Source organism: Dendropsophus ebraccatus, chromosome 1, assembly GCF_027789765.1.
Source record: "Dendropsophus ebraccatus isolate aDenEbr1 chromosome 1, aDenEbr1.pat, whole genome shotgun sequence".
In the NCBI taxonomy this organism is placed as follows: Eukaryota; Metazoa; Chordata; class Amphibia; order Anura; family Hylidae; genus Dendropsophus; species Dendropsophus ebraccatus.
Window position 1 is genome coordinate 49,035,509 of NC_091454.1, and position 26,105 is coordinate 49,061,613.

Sequence of the window (26,105 nt, forward strand, 5' to 3'; positions counted from 1 at the left end):
GGAGATGTCGAGGCCCTGGTCACATTGCCGCCCATTGTCCTGTAACTGCTGAGCCAATGGAGTGCTCCATAGGACGACGCTGCTCCATGTTTGCACACCCAGCGTGCAGTGCTGTTCCAAACCCTGGCCAGGGACCACAGATGTGCCAGGTGGTGGTGAATGGCACCGAGGTGACTGGACTCTTGGACTCAGGGAGTTTGGTTACCCTAGTAACAGCCAGACTCCCTCATGAAATACTCCCTGGGAAGTGGTTAGGGGTCATGTGCATTCATGGTGACACCAAGCGGTACCCTGTGGCCCAAGTAACAATAGGCACAGACTCTACAACTGTGTCCCACCCAGTGGGAGTGGTAAAAAACTTGTTGCATTCTATTATTATTGGGCGGGACTTTCCCTTGTTCTGGGATTTATGGGTGAGGACAGTGCCACCAAGCCACCCAGTATGGCATGAAAGCCCTCATGATGTGAGTGCGGAAGCACCAAAAGAGTTCCCCTTAACAGTGTTGGCAGGGGACGAGGATGAGGCGTCATCCCCTGAATCCGCTGTACCTGACCTGGAGATATCCCGTGAAAATTTTGGGTCAGCCCAGCTGAGGGACCTGACCCTAAAAGGTGCACTAGAGAATGTGACAGTGCTAAATGGTGTCCCACAAGAGCCAGGTGCAGATGAGCGGTATCCCCATTTTGCTATGAACAATGATTTGTTGTATCGGGTGACCAAGGTACGGGATGAGGTCATAGAACAGCTACTGGTACCCGGGCCCTATAGACGCATGGTATTAGACCTCGCCCATGCCCATGTGTTGGGTGGTCACCTGGGGGCAGACAAGACACAGGAGCGGGTCCTGCAGAGGTTTTACTGGCCTGGCTGTTTTAGGGAAATAAGGGATTTTTGTCAGTCTTGTCCCGTGTGCCAGGTAACCTCCCCTATTGCTCATTTCCGTAGTCCCCTGGTACCATTACCCATCATTGAAGTTCCGTTTGAACGGATTGCTATGGATCTGGTGGGGCCCCTGGTTAAGTCCGCTAGAGGTCACCAATATATTCTAGTGGTGGTTGACTATGCGACCCGGTACCCAGAAGCAGTGCCCTTAAGGAACACCTCCTCCAAGTCTATTGCCCGAGAGTTATTTTTCATATTCTCTAGAACTGGGTTACCCAAGGAGATCCTAACTGATCAAGGTACGCCTTTTATGTCAAAGGTAATGAGGGAACTGTGTAAAATGTTGAAGATAACCCAGTTACGTACCTCAGTATACCACCCCCAAACCGACGGGTTGGTGGAAAGGTTTAATAAGACCTTAAAGGGGATGTTGAGAAAGGTGGTAGAGAGGGATGGTCGGGACTGGGACTGTCTGTTGCCCTACTTACTGTTCTCCATCAGGGAAGTTCCACAAGCGTCCACAGGTTTCTTGCCCTTTGAACTGTTATATGGTCGGCACCCCAGGGGTTTACTGGACATAGCGAAGGAGACCTGGGAAAGTGAAACCACTCCATATAAAAGTGTCATAGAACATGTAGCTCAGATGCAGGAGAGGATATCTAATGTGATGCCTATTGTAAAAGAGCATCTCCTGCAGGCTCAAGAGGCACAGACCAGGGTATATAATCGATCTGCCAGACTTAGACAGTTCAGACCAGGGGATCGAGTGCTTGTGCTGGTACCCACAGTCGAGAGCAAATTCCTGGCAAAATGGCAGGGGCCATATGAGGTGGTTGAAAAAGTGGGTGAAGTAAATTACCGTATACATCAACCAGGTAAGAGAAAGCCTCTTCAGATATATCATGTAAACCTATTAAAACCCTGGAAAGATAGAAACCCTCCTGAGACCCCTTGTTTAGTGACCCAACCTGAGTCTAATGTCACTGCTGTCAAAATTGCAGAGACCCTGTCCCCTTCACAGAGGCAGCAGTGTAGAGAATTGCTGCAGCACAATAAGGACTTATTCTCTGAGTTGCCAGGTCTTGCAAATTGTATTGAGCATGAGATCTTCACTGAGCCACAGGTTCGGGTAAATGTAAAGCCCTATAGAATCCCCGAAGCCCGTCGGGAGGTAGTGTCCAGTGAAGTTAAGAGGATGGTCAAGTTGGGGGTGATTGAGCAGTCTAAAAGTGGGTGGTCCAGCCCAATAGTGTTAGTACCAAAACCGAATGGTGAATGGCGGTTTTGTAACGATTACCGTAAGTTAAATGAAGTATCTAAGTTTGATGCATACCCCATGCCTCGGGTAGATGAACTGATTGAAAGGCTAGGGCCGGCCCGGTATATCACAACACTAGACCTTACAAAAGGGTACTGGCAAATTCCATTGTCCAAGGAAGCGAGGGAAAAGACAGCTTTCTCCACACGAGAGGGGTCCTATGAGTACGTACGGATGCCTTTTGGGTTGCAGGGTGCACCTGCTACTTTCCAGAGAGCCATGGACCATATTTTACTCCCCCACAGAAAGTATGCAGCGGCCTATCTGGATGACATTGTCATCTTTAGCCAGGACTGGCAGAGTCACCTGAATAAAGTCCAAGCAGTCCTGAATGCAATAAGGGAGGCTGGGTTTACTATAAACCCTAACAAATGTGCCATGGGGATGGAAGAAGCCAGATACCTGGGGTATATAGTGGGAAGGGGTCAGATAAAACCACAAATAAATAAGGTGGAGGCAATCCAGAGCTGGCCACGCCCACTCACAAAAAAACAGGTAAGGTCCTTCCTGGGAATTGTTGGCTATTATAGAAGGTTTGTCCCCAACTTCGCAGAGATTGCAGTCCCCCTGACGGATCTCACTAAGGGTACAAAGTCGGCCATGGTAAAATGGTCCCCAGAGGCTGAGCAGGCTTTTCAAGAGTTAAAGTTAGCCCTATGTAAGCAGCCAGTATTGGTAGCCCCTGATTTCTCTAGGGAATTCATAGTGCAGACAGACGCATCAGATGTGGGTCTAGGAGCTGTCATGTCCCAAGAGATAAATGGGGAGGAACACCCAGTGGTGTATCTGAGCAGGAAACTGTCCTCCTGTGAGAAAAACTACTCTATCATAGAGAAGGAGTGTCTGGCCATCAAGTGGGCTTTGGATTCATTAAGGTATTATCTTTTAGGAAGGAAGTTTAAGCTAGTTTCGGACCACGCTCCCCTAAAATGGATGCAAGAGAAAAAAGGGAACAATGCCCGAGTGACACGATGGTTTCTGGCCCTACAGGACTTTATGTTTAGTGTGGAGCACAGGCCGGGCAAGCTGCATAGCAATGCAGATGCCCTCTCAAGGGTTCATTGTATGTTGGCAGAAGGTGCCCAGCCCCTCGGCTTTGGGCAGAGGGGGGGGTATGTAGAAAGGCAGTAGGTGCTATTGTCGATGACAGGTATGTGTCACCAAGGTCGCTGGCCTCGGTGATATAAAAAACCCAATAGTTTGCACCTGTGACATTATGTTGCTGAGTATTTTTTTTTGGTAGTTCGGGTCCGGGTTTTTTATGGAGCGACCAAAGAGCTTGGGTGGGAAGGTCGCTCCCATACTCCAGCCCAGGTCTTACCAGCCCTTTAAAAGGCAGCTGGTTCAGAGCAGAGGGGGGTGTGGTGTGTTACTGAAGCAAAGTGTGGTGTGTTACTTAACCATAGTGTGAGCGCTATCAAAGCTGGAAGGCTAAGGAAGCCTGTGGGATTTGCTGCATCTAAACGGTGAGACCGTGGCCTTTTGTTCATTTTTGGCTTACCTGAGAGAAAGGACTGTTTATCTTTTCCTTGAAGTGTTTTTTATTATGCTGAAGAAAAGCTATTTTTTTATTTGTAAGACTGCGTTCACACAATAAAGTGTCTTTTGTTTGACTGGAACCCGTGCCCAAGGACTATCTTTGAGCTGAACCCCCACACTATGTAATAATATTAATGGGGTTATCTGCCTAAGAGCGAAAAAATGAAATGCTAGCTGGTCTTACTCACCAAGTTCCCCTGAGTATTTTGAGCCTTCTCCTGTCTTTCTAGCTGCTGCCAGTCCTGAGGTACAAGTTTTACTAAAAATCTATAGCTGAGATAGGAAACTACACTTCCCATCATGCATTTTCCTGATTGATCCATTTGCGTACTGGCCCCCTTACCTTTCTATCCTGTCCACTGCTGTCATTACTAATGCGCAGTAAACACAGGACTGATTTTTTCACTGATTTTGCATCACATCACCCCAATATGTATTCCATACTAGCTGATGATGTAGCAGAGCTGGTGTGCACATGGTGTAGCTATATCCTGTATAACAGGCATCTGTTTACCAGAGGGTGGGTGGTGTAGTGTAGGTTTAGATCCTCTGCTTGCTGATTGTGAATGAAAAAATTCTAGTTCCATCCAGACTCTAAGAACATTTATAACACTTACAATATGCAGAGCTGTGACAGTGACAGCATACAGAGATAGCACTATACCTTTTCATATTACAGAGGCCTAGGCTCAGGGACACATGTAAGTCTATGGAAGCAGCACAGGTGCATGGAGATGATGCAGAATGTCTCCTGGGGGTCAAGTCAATAGACAAGCTAATCCGGCCCCCAGAGAGGAGATCACATGTCCTCAGACCACAAAGGGAGGGGGGAAGAGGGAGCTGAGCATGGTCTGAGTGAACAAACAGAGTTAAGGTTTTAGAGTCAATAGGAATGAGAAAAAAACTGGGAAAGGGTGCAAGATACATGTATATTAGATTATGGTGGTATTGGGGAGGGGGATTGTTTAGAATATTGTTTTTGTTACCCAGATAACCCCTCTAAGGATTATTTTAAGGGTGCATTCACACGTACAGGATCCACAGCAGATTTGATGGTACAGATTCACAGCAGATATCAATATCAAGTGATATCAATGTAACTTAATAACTAAACACACCATCAAATCTGCACCATCAAATCAGCTGCAGATCTGCTGCGGATCCTGTATATGGGAATGCACCCTGAGGGTGACTTTAAATATAATGCAGCATAAATTCGACCTTAAATCCCAAGGACTAAGAACATAATACACCATCTGGTTTATATCATGTTATCTTATCTATGAATTTTTCAACTGTAGAGCAATCAAAACAGAATTTTTTGAGAAAGGCACTTTTTATGAAAAATGCATTTGATTGCAAATAATGAAAAGAATTCAGTGACTGTGGCAGGGCCGAGCACAGATTGGCTGAGCGGGAGCCTCACATGCAGCTGTGGCGCTGAGAAGGTAATGTATGCAGCGGGCTACATACATAATTTTCATTCCGCTGTGGGTATGTGACCCCATTGAAGTGACAGTACCAGGATTCGCAGCCGATTTCACTGCAAATTCGCAGTGTGAAATCCGGTGCGAATCTGGTATGTATGACGCTACATTAAGGGTATGTTCACACTGAGTAAATGGGGTTCAGTGGGGGGGGGAGTTCCGTGGCGGAACTCTCCGCCAGGGAATCCCGTCTGCTTCAGTGTCAGACGGCATCTGTATGGGAGGGCTTTTATGCCTCCGATCTCTTCTGCTCTCCACTCAAAGAATTCACATGTTAATATTTTGAGTTGAGGGCAGAGGCGCGTGAGCCCTGCCATAGATGCCGTCTGACAATGAAGCGGGTGGGATTCCCCCGGTGGAGAGTTCTGAAGCTGTAATAATGTGTATATTGATTTATATGCAACATAGTCAGCTTTAAAGTGTCCTGTCGTTATAACTTTCAAAATCTAAATCAACAGTAGATGTGATATAAAGCAAGATTGCAATTTACATTCATGCTGTATAAAAGAGGGATAGACAGGACTTCCTGTTTTCTGACTGTTTCCTGTTTTTTGAGAAAAAAAACTGTCAGAAAACAGGAAGTGCTGTCTATCCCTATAATGAATGTAAATTGCAAACTTGCTTTATATCACAACTACTGTTGATTTAGATTTTGAAAGTTGTAACGACAGTGACATGTTAGTTATTTTAAATGTGTAGGTTCAAGATAGGGAGTTTAATATAACCCTTAGTACCTTCACTTCATCGGTGGATCATTGGGGATCTAAGAGGCTAGCCTATGAAAACATGGAAGGAAGGGAAGTGATGGGAAGGGAAGGAAGGAAGGTTCACTTTTATTTTCTAATTGTTTCTTTTTTTATATGTTTAAGATTTTTCAAAAATTATTTTTGAAGTATTCAGATGAATTATCTCAGCATGAAAATAAATCTGAATAATAACTGACAATAAACTTCCTTTTTAACAAGACACAAACAAAATTTCATTTAAAGGAAATGTGACCTATGTCAGGAACAAATTAACAATGTGAACTACAGGAAATTCTGGATCTTTTTCATTTTGATTTGGAAAATTAAAAATTGCTTTGACATAATGTTGCAAAAAAAAAAAAAACTTTTTGTGATTAAAGCCGTGCAAGAAAGGAATTTTGCTCAGGAATTTGATAAAGCAAACTCAATCTACTGCCAGTTGACCACCTAGAACCATAGTTTATACAGTGTCAGAGCAATTTTAACCCCATCTCAACTGCCCCAATGTTAATTATCAGACGAGCTTGTCCTTGTGTCTTCAGCCTGTTGGGCAGTTCTGCACTCTCCTGCATGATGTGCCATTGGCAGTATAGGGCTGTCACACTCAATCCGGTTCTATGACAGGGAATGGGCTAGGGTCGGCCATGAAATCAGTATTTACATCATAGGGCTTCCTTCACCAGCATCTGCCTGGGGGCATGCAGAGAAGATATAATCTGCAGCTCTTTGCCATACCTGTTAATACAGCTTACCAACAACGGTGGGCTGTTACTAGAGGCCAGCAAGCTTACCGCAGTAAGAACCGAACCTTTTTAAAGGCCGCTGATATGTCTGCGCTCCCTCTGGGTCCTTCTTCTCTGATCCCAGTGTCTTCTACAGTGACAGCCCGCTCTGCCAATCACAGGCTGATTAGGATGGAAGAGCACTGCAGCCTGTGATTGACTGAGCGGGCTGTCACTCCTGAGACAACAATGACAGCCTGCTTAGCCAATCACAGGCTGTGCTGCTGTCCCGTCCTAATCACCTGTGATTAGTGGAGTGGGCTGTCACTCTTGTCTCAGGATTGAGAGCCTGTTCAGCCAATCACAGGCTGATTAGTATGGGACAGCACCGCGGCCTGTAATTGGCAGAGCAGGCTGTCACTCAGGAAACGCAGCCTCCTTAATCAATCACAGGCCACAGTTCTCTTCCATCCTAATCAGTCTGTGATTGGCTCATCGGGCGGTCACTCTTTTCTCAGGAGTGACAGCCTCAACTGTGCCTGTGATTGGAGACAAGAGTGACAGCCCGCTCAGCCAATCACAGGTGGCAGGGCTGTCCCATCCAAGTTAGCCTGTGTATGGCTGAGCAGGCCTTCACCATAGAAGAGGCCGTGCCGGGACCACAGAGCCACCAAGAGACACTGGGGAACCACAGACAGGTGAGAATATGTTTATTGTTTTTTTTTTACATGAGAAACCCCATCTTGCCAAATCCCTCCAAACTTTGCAAAAAGTTCAGTTTGGTAAAGAACTAAATTTTTTGCAGAGTTTGAAATAATTCCGGGTTCAGCAGGTTCAGTTCGCTCATCTCTAGCTGTTACCATTAGATCATCGTTTTAAGTGATCTGTACGTGGGCAATGCAGTGAACAATTAATTAGAATTGTCTCATGTGTGAAAGTCACTGGGCATGGGATGGTTGACTTGACAATCTGATCCCCTAGCATGAGCTGCATCTCTCTATACTATGGAGAGCATATGGAACTTACATAGAAACATAGAAGGTTGTTGGCAGAAAAAGACCGCCTGGTCCATCTAATCCACCCTTATATTTTTCCTTTTATCTAAAGGCCCTATTCTACGGAGCGATTATCGACCATATTCGGCCGATATCAGCTGTTATGGCCATTATGGGCCCATGGAATAGAAGGCAACGATCAGCCTTCTATTCCATGATGATCGTTGCAGTCTTTTGCTTTTCAACCACGTTGAAAAAGAAGTGACTGTGATAGCAGTGATCTGCTGCCGTCACCCCGCGGAACAGGTGCCGCGGCAGCAAACTACCACTATCCTCTATGGGCTGCCCGGACGATCTAGCGATCCCCCGGGCAGCTCCTTGTGGCCCCTCCCGCATTCACCTGTTTGCTGCCGCTGCGTGTAATGGCAGTGACAGCAAGCGGGAAACGAGGAGCAAACAAGCTTAAGAATAGATATATGTTTATCCCACGCAAGTTTACATTCAGTTACTGTAGATTTACTTCACATCTGCTGGAAGTTTGTTCCAAGTAACTTCTACACTTTCAGGCTGGCTTTACGCTGCCTTAAAATAGTGAAAGAACAACAACAAAAGTGCCATGGCTTTTTTTTTTTTCCAAAAACGCCAGCAGCCAGATATTCCTTACACATGGCGTTATTTATTTATTTATTTATTTTTTTTTTTTCTGGTGTTTTTGTCTCCTCTCTAGAGTTTTGGAGCATCTGTGGCTGCATGTTGAGGGTATGGCTTTTTTTGGACAAACTGTGACTTTTTTCTCCTATAGACATAAATGGGAATGTTCTGGTCATCTAAAAAACACCGTTGCTGTGTGTATGTTTTTTATTTATTGTTTTGGTACATTTTTTGCATAAGTACTCGATTTGCTCCAAAATCTGAAAGTTTTGTGTTTTAGTTACTTTTGCACCTGCTCTGCCAAGGGGGCGTGGCTTTAGTATATAAGGGGTGTGGTTTGAACATAGGAATCATAGTTTGGACACATTTATTATATGCTACTTTTATAAATGTCAATAAAATGCAAAGAGACCACACATCAAAAAAGTGAATAGGAAAAGAATAGCCCTGGACACTTCTGTGAAGAGGTTTGACTCAAGTATAGCCCCAGCCTTAAAAAAAGACACCAAAAATCACATGAGCTCATATGTAGTCCAGACAACCTCAACTAACTCCTACATCAGCATTTTTAGTATAAGGTTTCCTGAGTTATATTTTTTTTACAGAAATAAAGCAGTATAATCTGTATCACGCACATCTTGCAGTCCTCCCTTGATGTGTTTGGTAATGTAGCGATCACCTCATCTGGTGAAATTCAAAGCAGCTGCTCCATTTCTAAAAATGTTTTAGATGAGACTTTTTGAACTTAGCAAACTATATGTGAACTGTCTCCACATTATGATACCTCCTCTTGCAGTCAAAGGGTTAATATTTTCTGTATAGACAAAGGACGAAACAGCTGCTTTTCATTCATTATAATGAAGTGATATGTATATTATAGGCTAGGTTTAGAGAACACTGTTTTCATCTGTATATACTCTACAAGGTGATCTCTTGCTCTATAGTACAGAAAGAGGTGTGTGTAATCTAGCATTAGTACTAGCTCCATATAATTCTTTATTATGTTTAGTCAATTTAGTTAAAGTGTACCCCCGCCGATCACTAAAATGAAGGGGCAGAAGTGCTTTGCAGTGCTCACTCTGCCCCTTCATCTCCGCTCTCACTGGCAAATTAACAGTAGACTGAATTATAATGGGAGCCTATGGAACTTTTGGTCAGACTTGGTTGCTGGTAGTTCCATAAACTCCATTATAATTCCATCCACTGAGCAGCACAATGGGGCACTAAATGAACCGATGGAGAAAAACACTTTGAAAAAGCCAGCAGTTGCTGATAAAACATGTTAGGGGAACGCATGGAGATCTTTTAATTAGAGAAAAGTTGGATGATACCTAGCAGGAGAGCATGTCTTGAGCTTTATCGCTCTCTTGCTTAAAGAAGTCGGTGGATCAAAAGTGGTGCCTCCTCTGGGGGGGATCACCCCTTCCTAACATTGGTAACTGTCAGTTTATAGGTCAAAATATATTATTATATATATTAGATATATAAATAGTAGTGAGTATATTTTAAATCACTTGATTCCCACTGCACCAATACAAATTTATTAAATTATGATAATGAAAGTTACATTTTAAATTACCAGCTGGGGAAAGAGGGGTATTACTGACAAAGGAAATATTCCTCATAAGGAAATATCAAATAAAAATACTTCCTTGTAAGGCTAGGGTCAAACAACATATATTCCTAGGGTAGATGGTGCCCTGTGCAAAATTTGCTTCATTCCCCCCATTCCTTACACAGCGCTATCAGAATCTCAGAATAAGCAGGGCATGAGTCCATAATGTATACAGGGAGTGCACTGATATGTTATGATTATTGCCCACATAAACCCCTTTACTACTGTACACAGTATAATACCTCCTTTACTACTTCAAACACAGTATAATGCCCTTCAGTGCCCACAAACAGTATTAAGTGTCCCAATACATACATAACATGCAGTAGCGGATTAAATGTACCCTGGGCCCCGGGCTGTCCACCCAACCTGGGCCCCCCACCCATAAACATCTTGCCACCTCATCTGGTCCTTTGCTCTGACTAATATCATCGCATACTGACTAATACCACCGCATACTGACTAATCCCCTGCATACTGACTAATGTCACCACATACTCCTCACACTAACACCATCCTCATTTCTATACACACTGCACATCTGTATTGGCCCCTTTACACCCTTGTTTAGTAGGTAGGCTTACTCTATGTGATCCCCCTTATAGATGGCCCCTTCTCTCCCCCCCTTATAGATGGCCCCCTCTCTTTTCTCCCCCCTCCCTTATAGATGGCCCCCTCTCTTTCCCACCCTCCCTTATATATGGCCCCCTCTTTCTCCCCCTCCCTTATAGATGGCCCACTCTCTCTCACCCCTCCCTTATAGATGTCCCCCTCTCTTTCCCCCCTCCCTTATAGATGACCCCTTCTCTCCCTCCCCCCCTTATAGATGGCCCCCTCTCTCTCCCACCCTCCCTTATAGATGGCCCCTTCCCCCTCTTCCCCTTATAGATGGTCCCCTCTCTCCCTCCTTATAGATGGTCCCCTCTCCCCCCTTATAGATGGCCCCCTCTCTTATCCCCCCTTTCTTATGGATGGGCCCCTCTCTCTTCTCCCCCCTCCCTTATAGATGGCCCACTCTCTCTTCTCCCCCCTCCTTTATAGATGGCCCCCTCTCTTTTCTCCCCCTCCCTTATAGAAAGCCCCCTCTCTCTTCTCCCTCCTCCCTTATAGATGGCCCACTCTCTCTTCTCCCCCCTCCCTTATAGATGGCCCCCTCTCTCTTCTCCCCCTCCCTTATAGAAAGCCCCCTCTCTCTTCTCCCCCCTGCCTTATAGATGGCCCCTCTCTCTTCTCCCCCTCCCTTATAGATGGCCCCCTCTCTCTTCTCCCCCTCCCTTATAGATAGCCCCCTCTCTCTTCTCTCTTCTCCCCCCCCCCCGCCCAAACCGCCCACATTATAATCTGCCACTGATAACATGTTCCAATACATTGGTTTTTAAATGTAGCCGAGAGGCATTAGTGTCAGCCATGGGTGTGAAGTGCAGCCACTTCTCTTTCTTCTACGTTTTCATATTACCAATGATACTATACGAAACATAATACCTAAACAATATGGCCTCACCTTAACCACTATCACTACCACCACAGACAGTGTGCAGTTACATTAAAGGACAACTCCGACGAATTTTTTTTTTAGCTTATTTAACACACATTACAAAGTTATATAACTTTGTAATGTGGTTAAATACCCGGTCTGGGCCACTTCGCCCACTTTCGGACCCCCGACCCCCCCGCCCGGAAGTTAAAGAATGTATACATTACCTATTACGATCGTCACGGTCCTCTTCTCCCGGGCAGCATCTGGTGACGACAACTTCAGAGCTGGGGGGGCGGTCCGGGTCTTTTTCCTCCTCGGCGTCTTCATAGAGGGTGAATGGGACGGAAAAGGCTGCTGGTGCACATGCACACCAGCAGCCTTTTCATTGGCTGGAGCGCATCACATGGCTTCCAGCTTGCTCAGCCCTGATTGGCTGAGGTTGCTGGAAGCCATGTGATGCGCTCCAGCCAATGAAAAGGCTGCCGGTGCGCAAGCGCACTGTCAGCCTTTTCCATCCCCAGGACCCGGAAGTCAGAGACATCGCTGGACGACGGATGGCGGTGACGGTGAGGCGGACGGCGGGCGAATGGAGTGGCGATCGTCACCGGAGGGATGGTGAGTATGGTGTCTGTGTGTGTCTGTGTTTTTTTTGGGGGGGGGGGGGTCCCGCCGGAGTTGTCCGTTAAGTGGCTCACAGGGGGCATCCTCTCTGATCAATGTCTTTCACTTTGCTTTCTTCTCTCCATTCAGCCTGGGCCATCTTGGAACTCTTCTCCTGGCCATAAATCATCTCTCCAGAATGAAACTTTTAGAAATGCTAAAACAGACAGCACTCCATGGTGCATATAACTAAGTATCAGTTGGACAATGAAAGGTGGATGTTCTTACCTGGGTGGGTTGTACAGCATAAAGAGGCACTACACTCCACAACACATATATATCCGACTGAAAGGACACTTTCACTACAATGTGATCCCAGGGATTTTCAAGGAATCTTTAACAATGCATGCAGCCTCCACCCCAACAACAACACAGGTTATCTGGTCGCAGGTCACAGGGAGGAAGGGTAGCAGGTTATGATAAAAATGTGTATTTTATTATAAAAATAGTATGTAGTAGTATGTAGACCAGTGGGTCTATTGGTCACACAGCACCTTTTTATTGGTGGAATAATGTGCCCTGTGCGGTCCTACAGGTAGCACACCACTAAGGCCGGCCCTTCTGACTTATACAATAAAGTTAGCATGTCAGTTTTACTGCATGGAAAAAAAAGATTGCCCTACATTTTTTGCACCATAGCATTTTTTTCACAGTACACTATATGCTAAAATGAGGGTGTCTCTAAAAAGTACATTTAATATATTCCCATAAATCATTTTGTTCTTCAGTGTGACCTACACAGGGATCTTCTGCTGTGAAAATGCTGCCCCTAGTGGTCTTAATGTATGTTTGTCTGGATCTGTGGAATTCATAAGGGTTTGTTATTAAATAGAAAGGAGTCAAAGTCAAGTTTGCTGAGATGAATTGTTTTGTGCACGCATTATTGGATGGTAATGAGTTTCTAGAAGTATGACATTTATTAAGGAAAATATGAGAGGAATTTTGCAAGATTTATTTTCGTAATGACACAAAGCTTCATAAATAAACTTTTGTTTTTAATTAAAGAGACATTAACTCTAGAGCGCTTCATAGTCATTTTACATTCCCCTGTATTGTAAACAGATATATTTGTTGATATTTTAAAGGCTTGTCTTAGTATCAGGCCTGTTTTACTAATTTTTCATTAAAAATGAAGGTTAGTGAGGCATGATATTGTTAAAAGTGTAGAATACAGGTAAGCCTCAAGATCTAAGTGCAAAATCCTCTAAATCCCATTAAACATTTGTACTCTCTGCATCGTCTTTACTAAAAGTGAGCTTGTAGCACTTAATTGAAAGCAGTCACAGGAGACTGAGCAGGGAGACATGGCTGATACTGTGTCTCCCTCTCTGTTTATCAGCATTCCAGGCAGTGCATGTTAAGGTCATTTCATGAGGAGGATGTGGATTTAGTATTATTTAGTATATAGGCACCACTCCACCACTCAGTTTTCCTATGATTCTTTTAATGTTGACCTTGGAATCCACAAAACAGATTCAGACTGACTAAATAGACATAACAATTAATAGAACAACCTCAAAGTTCAGTGTGACTAGGTTAGTAGATGAAATAAAATGAACAGTTTTGAATCTTTGCAAAATATTTTAAATTTTTACAATATGTATCAAATTATTAAGAGGAAAAAACGAATCAGTGGAAAATGTCCAAACCATTGTTTCAAGGTTTGAGGCTCATGCACATGTTTGTAATATGGCCCCTTCTTTTGTAAGAAGATGTAATAGGGCTGTCATAGATGTGCAATAGACCTCTATTGAACCTTCATATGTCTCTAATCTCATGTAGAAGTTAGTTCTTTTGGATTTTGGACACAATAAAACTCTGTATATATAAAACTATTGCTATATACAAAGGTAGAAGGCATTGCAATGGGGCCCAACCATTAAGGGTGGCCCATTTCAAAAAGTTCCCCACACATTTTCTGACGGCCCACCATTGGTGGGTTCGGCAAGAATCAGTATAAACTGTATAGGAGCCTCCTAAATGTCCATTGACAGGTGAACATATGGGTCAGATTTGATGAAAAATCATTGCCCGACCCCACTGTTCTTGAAGAAATGAGCTACCACCAGAGCTGCTTGGCTGCAGCTCACCCCTCCCCTCCACATAGAAAACACATGAACATTCATGTGTATAGGGAGGATGGAAAGGATAACTGTTAACTGAACAATTGTCTGACAGTTGTTGAAGGTGTTTACTGGTTTACTGATGCCTGATGACATGTCATCACAACTGCTTTCCTGTCCTATGTTTGCATGTGGTATTTCTGCTTAATTCAGCTATAGTACCAGAAGAACGGTGCTTCACGGCTTCAGAGTAGATATGTTATAACAATATAATATATTGGTCTCATAAAACAATGCGTTTCTGGGCAATATGCCCCTTTGTCAAGTAAAAAAGACATCGAGAAAACGAGGGGTATATTGATGCGTTGTTTTATGAGAGCAATATATTATATTGTTATACCATATCTACTCTGAAGCCGTGAAGTGCCTTTCTTCTGGTTCATATGGTCCCCGGTGAGCTCCATATATCTGACACTCAACCTCCATCCCTCCATTCCCAGAGCTCATGGCTTGGGATCGTGGTGTCTGATTCTGGAACCTGGCTGCTACAACTACCATTTATCTTTACTGAGAGCGCTAAGAGGTGTTGTGTTCTTAGCACAACACCGTCAGGTGAGCAGTTCTACACTAACCTGTTCACTCTTTTACTTTTGCTTACATTATCACTAGAGATGAGTCGATCCGAACCCGAACTTTCGGCATTTGATTAGCGGGGGCTGCTGAACTTGGATAAAGCCCTAAGGCTATGTAGAAACCATGGATATAGTCATTGGCTGTATCCATGTTTTCCAGACAACCTTAGAGCTTTATCCAACTTCAGCAGCCACCGCTAATCTAATGCCGAACGTTCGGGTTCAGATGGACTCCAAACCGAACCCGGTTCGCTCATCTTTAGTTATCACCCTATGGCACATTTCTAATGCAGGACAACGCCTTTCATTTTAAACTATTTTTTACTTTATTTATATATTTGGTTCACAAGATCAACATGTTTTCATTAGAATTAATATTAATCCACTCTTGTTTTAATAAATATGAATATGATCCGCTGTGGATCCCTGCCCTGTAATCTCTATGGGCAGACATACTACATAGGATTGACATCCTGCTGCGAGTATGTCAAGAGACCGCCTCGTTAATCCCCTGCCGATATCAATCCTGCTGCAAGTGTGTCTGCCCATAGAGATTACAGGGCAGGGATCCGCAGCGAATATCGCTGCGAATTCGCAGCGAGAAATTGGCTGTGAGTCAGTCGTGTGTGTTGGTGCTATTAACTAATTTTCATTTTTGCGCTTTCGTTTTGTCCTCCTCATGTTTAAAAGGCCATAGCAGCTGCATTTTTTTTACCTACAGACCCACATGAGCCATTATTTTTTGCTACACTAATTGTACTTTGCAATTGCATGCTTAATTTGTGCATTAAGTATGCTGCAAAACCAGAAAAAAATTTAATGGTGTGGTGAAATTTAAAAAAACAAAACAAAAAAAAAAAACTAAACATTTTTTATTTTTATTTTGGGGAGGTTTTGTGTTTACAGCGTTTGCCCTAGGGTAAAACTGATATGCATGTTCCTTAAGTTGTTACAATTTCAATGATATGAAACTATTTTTTTTTTAATGGTTTTTAAAAAAAATTAAACCTTTTTTAAAAAACAAATGTTCCTTAAAATTGCTCTATTACCATGCTTATAGGGGGACATTTATCAAACTAATTGCGCCTGTTTTTAGTCTAATATATCTAGTTTGCGCTGAAAATAAATCTAATATGAATTTATGAAGCTTTTTTAGACAAGACCATCCAAATTAGATGCGACTTTTTGAATTAGATTTTTTGTTGTTAATTAGATGGAAAGTGCGCCAGAATTCTTTTTTAACTAAATTTATTAACTGCTCAATTTTTTTAAAAGTCGCATATATAAGTGCATTGCCACATCTGCTCCGAACCAGGTGAATTTATTAGACTAATTAAAAGACCATTATTTTTAAGACACATTTACTATGCTATTAGACAATTTGCATAAATTTGACTAAACACATTAGATTGGAAATTATGCCAAAACATTTTTGACAAAATTGTGTTTTTAGATTTGTTAGTAAATATCCCCTATAGTGTATTTTTTTCCTTTGGTCTATGGGGCTGTGTGAGGTGTCATTCTGGATTTCATGTGACCAAAAATGCGCAATTTTGCACTTTGGAATTTTTTTGCGCTTACGCCATTTACTGTGAGAGATCAGGAATTAAATAAATTGATAGTTCTGGTGATACCAAACATGCTTATTTATTTATTTATAAAATGGGGAAAGGGGGGTGATTCAAACTTTTATTAGGGGAGGGGATTTTTATTAATAAAAAAACATTATTATTTTTTTTACACACATACTAGAATTCCCCCTGGGGGACTTCTAGTATCACTGCTCTGATCTCTCATTGAGATCTATGCAGTATAGATATACTGCATAGATCAATGAGATCGGCATTCTATTGCTTTTGGCTGCTGCAGCCGAAAGCAATAGAATATCGAGTCGGGATCAGCGCCATTACAGCGCAGACCCCGGCCAGGTGAAGATGCAGGGATCGCTCCTCCATGACCACGTCGCGGACTATGCCCGCTAATTGCCACGGTCCCGGGCTACAGATAGAACCCAGAATTACGGCGGTTCAGAGCAGGGTCGCCGTCCGACCCTTCCCTGAACGCCGCCACCTGCATGAGGACGTACAGTTACTCCCTCATGCGGAAAGGGGTTAAAGAGTGAGGGGGAGACTTATCAAACATGGTGTAGAGTGAATCTGTCTCAGTTGCCCCTAGCAACCAATCAGATTCCACCTTTCATTCCTTACACAATTTGGAAAATAAAAGGTGGAATCTGATGGGTTGCTAGGGGCAACTGAGACATTTTCACTTTACACCATGTTTGATAAATCTCCCCCATAGTATTCATATTATAGGAGTTCTACCTAGATTTATATACCTAGCTACTACATCCAGCATCTGTTTTAGGAAGGGGTTGGCAGACTTGCTGGGGCTAACACATCATAAATGTTAGAAGCTCATCTAGAGATAATAAGCAATAGTCAATGAATTTTCACTCATTACACATGTAGCTGGAGAAATTTAGACAAATGTATTTCTTCATCAGTCTAAAATCTTGAAAACCTTTTAAATGAAAAGAACCTTTGGACATTTTTTTTATAAAATTTATCCTTTAGGCTATGTTCACACTACGTAAAAGTACGGCCGTTGTTGCCATCAGCAACAACTGCTGTACTTTATGTGCCTGTGAACACTGCCCCTCCTATGGGATCCCATGCGGAACCGCAAATAACTGACATGTCAGTTTTCTGCGGCCGCAATTTAATGAATTGCGGCTGCAGAAAGCTCTGTCAGTTCACACAATGAAGGGAGTGGATCCAGCCGGTTGGTTCATTGTGTGCTGTGGAGTGTTCTGATGCGGGCGCGCGCTGATGTGCCCACATTAGAACACTACGGCCATAAAGATCATCTGGACGGTACTGCTGTACTGGCCGGGATGATCTGTGCAGAGACCGGCTGTTCCATGACCCGGCCGGGGTCACGGAACGGCCGGTCTCTTACAGAGTGTGAACATAGCCTTAGGCTGTGTTCACACATTTTAGTTTCATTTCATTACTGCATCATTTTATAGTATCACTGCATAATTTCATTGTGTTATTGCATAATTTCATTGCATTACTGCATCATTTCATTGCAGTGCTGTATCTTTTCAATGCGGTGCTATATCATTTCATTGTCGTGCTGCATCATTTCTTGCATCACTGCATCCTTTCATTGCATCACTGCATCATTTCTTTGCATCAATGCATCATTTCATTGCATTACTACATCATTTCATTGTGGTGTTGCCTCATTTCATTGCATTATTGCATCATTTAATTGCATTGCTGCATCATTTCATTTTATTACTTCATCATTTCATTGCATTACTGCATAATACCATTGCATTACTGCATCATTTTATTCCATTACTGCATTATTTCATTGTCACTACATCATTTCATTGCATCTCTGCATCATTTCATTGCAGTGATGCATCATTTCTTTGCATCACTGCATCATTTCAATGCATTACTGCATCACTTTATAGCGATGCCATTTCATTGCATTACTGCATCATTTCATCACATTACTGCATCATTTCATTCAATTACTGATTCATTTAATTGTTACAGCATCATTTCATTGCATCACTGCATTGCTGCATCATTTCATTGCATCACTGCATCATTTCATTGCAGTGCTGCATCATTCCATTGCATTTTTTGCATAATTTCATTGCATCATAGCATGCACCACTGCATACTTTCATTGCATTACTGCATCATTTCATTGTGTTACTGCATAATTTTATTGCATTACTGCATCATTTCATTGTGTTACTGCATAATTGTATTGCATTATTGTATCATTTTACTGTGTTACTGCATTATTTTATTACATCACTGCATCATAACATTGCATTACTGCAGCATTTTATTGTGTTACTGCATCATTTCATTGTTACTGCATCATTACATTGCATTACTGCAACATTTCATTGTGGTACAGCAATAAAACTCCAACATGTGTGAACATACCCTAATGTGTGAGCTGGTCCTAGCTGCAAATAGAAAAGGGGTACAATATCCTTATATATAAGCTAAGTGAAGGCTTTGGTTAAAAAAGAAGTATGTATTTACCATGAGGTAATGCTGGAAAATAATTTCCACTTACGCACCAAACAAATACAGTTTACATCCAGAAAGTGTTTGGACAAGTATGATTAATAAGCTAATTGCTTCATTTAAATTTTCCGCAAAACACTTTTCCGCAAAACACACAGAAAGTATTTCCTGAGTGCCAGAACAAAAAGAATAATTATAAGCATAAAACTTAAAACAGAATTAAAATGAAAAAGACAAGTTGCAAATCTAAACAAAATGTATGCTGTATTTATTACATGTTTACTGTGTACGTCAGCAGAGTGGGCCGCTTATTGAAAAGTGATCTAAAAATATACATACAATCCAGCCACTCAATGAAATAGTAACATGCCCATTCTGGCATTTTAACATAGTATTTTCCAGTCTATTAGATTGTTGCTATAAATCATAGGAGTGTAGCAGGTCAGACAATGTGTGTGGTTACATTTTATCAGGTTGTGCAAGAGACCGGTTACTCCAATAACTTATAGGGTGGGTGTAAGAACATAGAGTTGCATGGCTTATAACTCTTGCATCAGATATCACACAACACAGGGTAACACAGTTTTTCCTATAATAACCCATAAATAATCAACCAAATTTTTAATCCAAATAATTTTTTTATTTATTCACAACAACCCTTAGTCCCATAAAAACACATACACAAATAGCTTGTACGCTTTTACAGTGTCGAAATGCATTGGGGTGTGGAGTGTAGTCAGGGCGACTAACCAGGGTGAGTGTGATATCCCCCAAACGTTATTTGTAGGGATTCAAGATGTGAGGAACACAAATGCCTGAGTAGGGGTCTTATTGTGTACTGGGCATGTGCAATATAGTTGGTGTAATAAAAATAGCTAATAGATGCATGTGAATTAGTCCTTGAGCTATTTAAGTGCTCATTGTCACTGTCAGTTACAAACTATAATACATCCAATCTTGATGTTCTAATATAGGTTATATACAGTATACCACAGGCCTAGCTATGCACAGGCAAGCAGAGAGTGTCAGAATAGAGAAATGACATTAGCAAGGTTACACAAGAGTAGTATATCTTCATCCATGAGGAAGCTGAGGCATTTGAAACAAATATGGGTACAATGGGTGCTTATGGACTGATCTTGTTAAAAAAAAATCTTTTTGTGATAGACGTTTATTAAATAGGGGATTATTTGTTGTAAAAACAGTGATACTATGGAACTATGCCAAAGGACGATATCATGGGGAACTTACAAGGTAACTAGTATCTCATGGGCACCAGGTCAAATTTCAGACCTGCCCCCACGTCTACCATAGCCCTCTTAACTCCCCAACAACATCCTGACTGCCCCACCCAAACTTGCCTCACCTTATGTCGGACTGCAGTATCTTGGGCCCACCACAGGAGTCATTCCTAGGGCCAAACTGTCAGCCCCCACACTTCTCTGCAACATCATCAAATGGGATCTGCCAGTAGGTTTATGTCACCTTAAATGAAGGCAGCATAAACTAGTGACTGAAGTGTTGAACAGAACTGTCATGATCGCGCCTGAAAAGGCATCAGTGCCACCCTCTGCTGCGAAGATTCGACCTCTGCGCCAAAGACTGCGATTTTGGCCATAATCTTCCATTTATTCTGTGTTTTGTTTGCCTTGTTTTTGCCCTGTCTGAACTGTGTTTTATTCCTTCTGGTCTGCTAATTGTTTTCCCTGCCCCACCCATGTCTGTTCTTCTAAGCTTCCCTGGTCATGTAACGGTTAACCTGCCTTTGCCTCAGTGATTGACAGCTGGTCCCTCCTATCATCTTCTGGACTACACTCACCGGCCACTTTATTAGGTACACCTGTCCAACTGCATGTTACCACTTAATTTCTAATCAGCCAATCACATGGCGCCAACTTAGTGCATTTAGGCATGTAGACATGGTCAAGACAATCTCCTGCAGTTCAAACCGAGCATCAGTATGGGGAAGAAAGGTGATTTGAGTGTCTTTGAACGTGGCATGGTTGTTGGTGCCAGAAGGGCTGGTCTGAGTATTTCAGAAACTGCTGATCTACTGGGATTTTCACGCACAACCATCTCTAGGGTTTACAGAGAATGGTCCGAAAAAGAAAAAACATCCAGTGAGCGGCAGTTCTGTGGGCGGAAATGCCTTGTTGATGCCAGAGGTCAGAGGAGAATGGGCAGACTGGTTCAAGCTGATAGAAAGGCAACAGTGACTCAAATAGCCAACTGTTACAACCAAGGTAGGCAGAAGAGCATCTCTGAACGCACAGTACCTCCAACTTTGAGGCAGATGGGCTACAGCAGCAGAAGACCACACCGGGTGCCACTCCTTTCAGCTAAGAACAGGAAACTGAGGCTACAATTTGCACAAGCTCATCGAAATTGGACAGTAGAAGATTGGAAAAACGTTGCTTGGTCTGATGAGTCTCGATTTCTGCTGCGACATTCGGACGGTAGGGTCAGAATTTGGCGTCAACAACATGAAAGCATGGATCCATCCTGCCTTGTATCAACGGTTCAGGCTGGTGGTGGTGGTGTCATGGTGTGGGGAGTATTTTCTTGGCACTCTTTGGGCCCCTTGGTACCAATTGAGCATCGTTGCAATGCCACAGCCTACCTGAGTATTGTTGCTGACCAAGTCCATCCCTTTATGACCACAATGTACCCAACATCTAATGGCTACTTTCAGCAGGATAATACGCCATGTCATAAAGCTAGAATCATCTCAGACTGGTTTCTTGAACATGACAATGAGTTCACTGTACTCAAATGGCCTCCACAGTCACCAGATCTCAATCCAATAGAGCATCTTTGGGATGTGGTGGAACGGGAGATTCGCATCATGGATGTGCAGCCAACAAATCTGTCATGTCATCAAGTCAATATGGACCAAAATCTCTGAGGAATGCTTCCAGCACCTTGTTGAATCTATGCCACGAAGAATTGAGGCAGTTCTGAAGGCAAAATGGGGTCCAACCCGTTACTAGCATGGTGTACCTAATAAAGTGGCCGGTGAGTGTATGTTCCTGGTGTCCTATTTAAGATTTCTGTTTCTGCCTGTGCCTTGCCGGTTATTGACTTACCAAAACAATTTTATAAGGGCCAAAAGCCCAGATCACATCCAGTAAACCTACCACTAAGTAAAACGTAACTTTTAATAACTTTCAAATAGAAATAATAAGTATAAAGTTGTGCTCATTAAAATCACAGAGCTTCCATAAGCCCTCCTCCTGATGAAGCCCATGTGTGGGTGAAACTAGTTGAGGGGCTGTGCGGTTGATTTTAAATTCATTGCTTTCATAGCCCAGTTAGATAGTAATATACTACGAGGTAGTCAGTAGTCTGCAGCTACTATGACTATACAGATATAGGTTGATTCACTGTAGAAGGTTATGGAAGCTCTGTGATTTTAATGAGCACAACTTTATACTTATTATTTCTATTTGAAAGTTATTAAAAGTTACGTTTTACTTAGTGGTAGGTTTACTGGATGTGATCTGGGCTTTTGGCCCTTATAAAATTGTTTTGGTATTTGAACCATCCAGATTACCTACCTTTAGGGCACTTTATTTTTGGTTATTGACTTAGTCTCTGCCTGCTTGTGGTTCTGTTTCTTTGCTTCTCCTGATTTTTGCCTTGTATCTTTTGACCTCGCTTGCTTGCTGCCTGCCCCTGACCATATTGCCTGTTATTTGACTACTCTTTTGGATCCTGATTTTGTACCTTTGCTGCCAGACTGTTGTGACCCGGATTGCTGACCATTCTTATTGTGTTTGTTCGTTTTGTCTTGTCTATTGTTTCACGTATCCAGGCCAGGGATCGCCGCCAAGTTGTCCGCTGCCATTTTAGGGCAGATTGCGCAATTAGGTAGGGACAGTGGGAGGGGTTGAGCTCAGGGCTCACTGTCTCTGTGTGTTTGGTGTGACTGGTCGTGACAAGAACATTGTATTACTTACATTCTGTCCAGCTATTTTCCTGATTTGCAGAAGAATGGGTTTCATGCTGCACTACTCCCTCCACCCTCCGGCTGTTGATTAACAGTTTTCTGCCTATACACAGTATATATACACAGTATAGATAGACAACTGTCAATCTGCGGTGATTGGGCAAAGTAGGCTGGGGCTCATTAATATCCAGGACTACTGAGCACACACACATAATGGAGCGGACTATTTTTTGGTGCTCAGAGTCCTTGCTATTCGGGAGAATATCTCCAAATTGGCTGCACAGAACAATGTAATTGATACATTATTCTGTTAAGCTTTTCTGTAGCAGGTTTGTGCTACCCTTTGTTAGGGCAGCATAAACATACTGACAGAGTATCTTTAAGATGAAATCACATGAGGTTGTGGTTGACTTCAATGGGAGATGGTGAACTATGTTATGAAGGAAAGACATGTCAGCTCTTTTGATGCAGTTCAGCTCTCAAGCAGGTTGAAGGGGTTAATCTGGCAAGAGAGGTATGTTCCTAACTGGCCATTGAAAGACTAACCTGGAGGCTAATCTCCCCATGGGTGCAGAGGGATTAAAGAGCCACCTAGTTTGTTGGTGAGTAGATTAGCAAAATATGAGCACACTTGGGTTAGTCCAAACCCAAGCGTATAGCATTTGATTACTGGTGGCTGAAGAAGTTGGATGCAGCCCTAGTGAATCCTGGAAAAATAGCTGTATCCATTTTTAACCAAGTGTGCTCAAGGTATGTTCATCTCTATTAGTAAGGTGTTCTTGGAAGAAATGTGTGGATACTGCTCTGCTGCTTATCCTAGATGCTGTTTGACCAGGAGAAATCTGCAATCTACAAGGGGACGAGACATAACCCTGGGTGTTAAAGCAAATGTACTGCTAATACATCTCTTTTTTGTTTTTTACATGAATAGACCAGCGCCGGAGCGGGGATGCCGGTGCTGCTGTCCTTCTTTTGAGCTACAGCAGTGCCTCAAGATGTACAGAGGATGAGCTGAACAGAGGAGGAACTCTGCACTGATCTGGCAGTGGCCCATCATGACAGGTACACTTTAATTAAAGGGAGTTTCCAATTAAAAAATCCACAGAATAGGGTACAATTATGAGATTGCAGGGGGTCTGACTGCCGCACCTTCGGTGATCTCTCTATTGACGACCTTTGTTATCAATTATGCCTTGGGTCATCACATTTTATGTGGCTCTATTCATTCTCTAAGGAGCTGCTAGAGAGCCTAGTACAGCGCTCGGCTCTTTCTAGTGGCTCCATAAAGAATACATGGAGCTGCAGATCATGCTCGATTAATAACCCCTTTAAGTAGCACAGTATATGAGAAGCTACATGCCAATAAAGATTGGTAGGAGGGATCTAAGAACTTTCAGGAGGGATTTGATGTATAATCCTAAAATTGACATTTTCTAGTGTGGTGGTCACATGACCCAGCTGCATTAATGGAATGTATTGGTGCAGCTGAACAGGGATGAAATAAATGACACTGTAGGACTATTGCTGGTGAGCAAGCCTCATATGTGAAAACAATTCAACAGTGCTTAGGTGCCAGAATGTTCATAGTGTTTAAATTAAATATCCCTTGATGGCTGATAACTGGACGGAGGAAATTACATGAATAGCAAATATTGGTTAGGTTATATAAGAAGTAATAAAACCTGACCATAAAAAATATGAAATTATTTTACAGAACTGCACTTGTTCTAAAAATCATAGTTATTAAAGGGCTCAACACCTGTGTAACTTCATACAAATATTAGCATCCATCTCTGAAAAAGGTTCTGTTATGACTATTGGTATTAATATTAATATTGATTTCAGACCCAAAGTTGATGTGCAGGTGCCTCACTGGCCTAGTTCCCAGCTAAACTTGTAAAATACAGGGTCTAAAAAATAAGGAAGCACCCATAAAAATTAAAATGATGAACAACATTTCATATATACATAGATGAAACAAGTGCCTTGACATGACTCCACAGATAAAAATTCAAAGTTGGTAAATCAGGAGAACATAATGGCTTATTGATTACACTATGCCCAATCTACTTTTGGCACCATCTGTTTGGAAAACATTGAAACAATCCAACAATGAGTAAAACATGTCTGTATCTAACAATCTTACATAATAGTCTACATCTGGTTCAATGTTTTTTTATTAAAGTATTTTCAAAATTTAAATACAGAGTATCAAACATCCAACAATCAAGGTTTAGAGATCATTGTCCGTATAAATGAACAAGGTTCATTCTTAAACAGTTATCATAACAAAGTATGAAACAAACAGATGCATAAGTAAGAGCTAGTGCAAGAGATTATCACTTAATTTAAAATAATAGTAATCCACTGTTTCCTTTTGATATCATTTACTAGAAATCTAAATATATGCGGTTTGGCCTGAACAGTGTAAGGGTATAGTTGAAGTAGAAACCCTATTTTAAACTCCGTCATATTTATCTTACTTGTCTCTGACTTACCCAATCTCCACTCCCAATCCCGACTTCTCCCACGGTTCCCACACTTTATGGAAAGCTGAGAAGGAGTTGTTACCTAAGGCAATTATACGTTCATAGACATAAGTGGTATTTATTGCAGTAACTATTTCTTGTTCAGGGGGAGAGTTTGCCCACCTCCAATATCTAGCTAACACAGTTTTAAAAATAATAAACAACTTACAAGACAGGATCCTCTTAGAAGAGTGTAAGGCCCTCAAGCCTATGAACAAAAGGACCAGGCTGGGAGACCATTGTATTTGTGTTCATAAAATGGTAGAATATAATTGTCTACAATTTTCCCAATATGCCGAAATAATAGGGCAATACCACAAGATATGTGGGAGAGTTCCTACACAGCCACAGCCTCTCCAGCATCTATTCGAAGAAGTTGGGTAAATAGTCGCTAGACGATCTGATGTATAATACCACCTCAATATGGTTTTTGGTGGATTCAACTTGGGAGCTGCAGGTCAAGGCCTTGTATATCATGCGAAATAAAAACGACCAGTATAATAGTCTACTTCTAATGTTCCATAAATGACGTAAGATCCCATATTTCAGGTACCCCTTACACCACACTATATCATGACTTTAAGTGAGGCAACCATGTTAGATGGATCTGTCCAATGAGGATTTGTGTCTGACCAGTATTGATGATTTTGTTTATTAACCTCACCATTCATGAATAAATGTGTTTCATCACTGAACAGCACCAGATAGGGAAAACAAGGTTTTAAATAAAAATGTTTTATGTAAAAGCAATATTACATTGTAAATTATGTACT

General features: G+C 42.3%; 1 long non-coding RNA gene across 1 annotated transcript; it reads left to right on the top strand.

Moving 5' to 3' along the window:
* Window positions 1–14,745: 14,745 nt before the first annotated feature.
* On the top strand, window positions 14,746–25,255 carry LOC138773889 (uncharacterized). The gene is made up of 3 exons (XR_011360231.1): window positions 14,746–14,768; window positions 23,736–23,866; window positions 25,199–25,255. It is a non-coding gene; the product is annotated as an uncharacterized lncRNA (long non-coding RNA).
* Window positions 25,256–26,105: the final 850 nt, after the last annotated feature.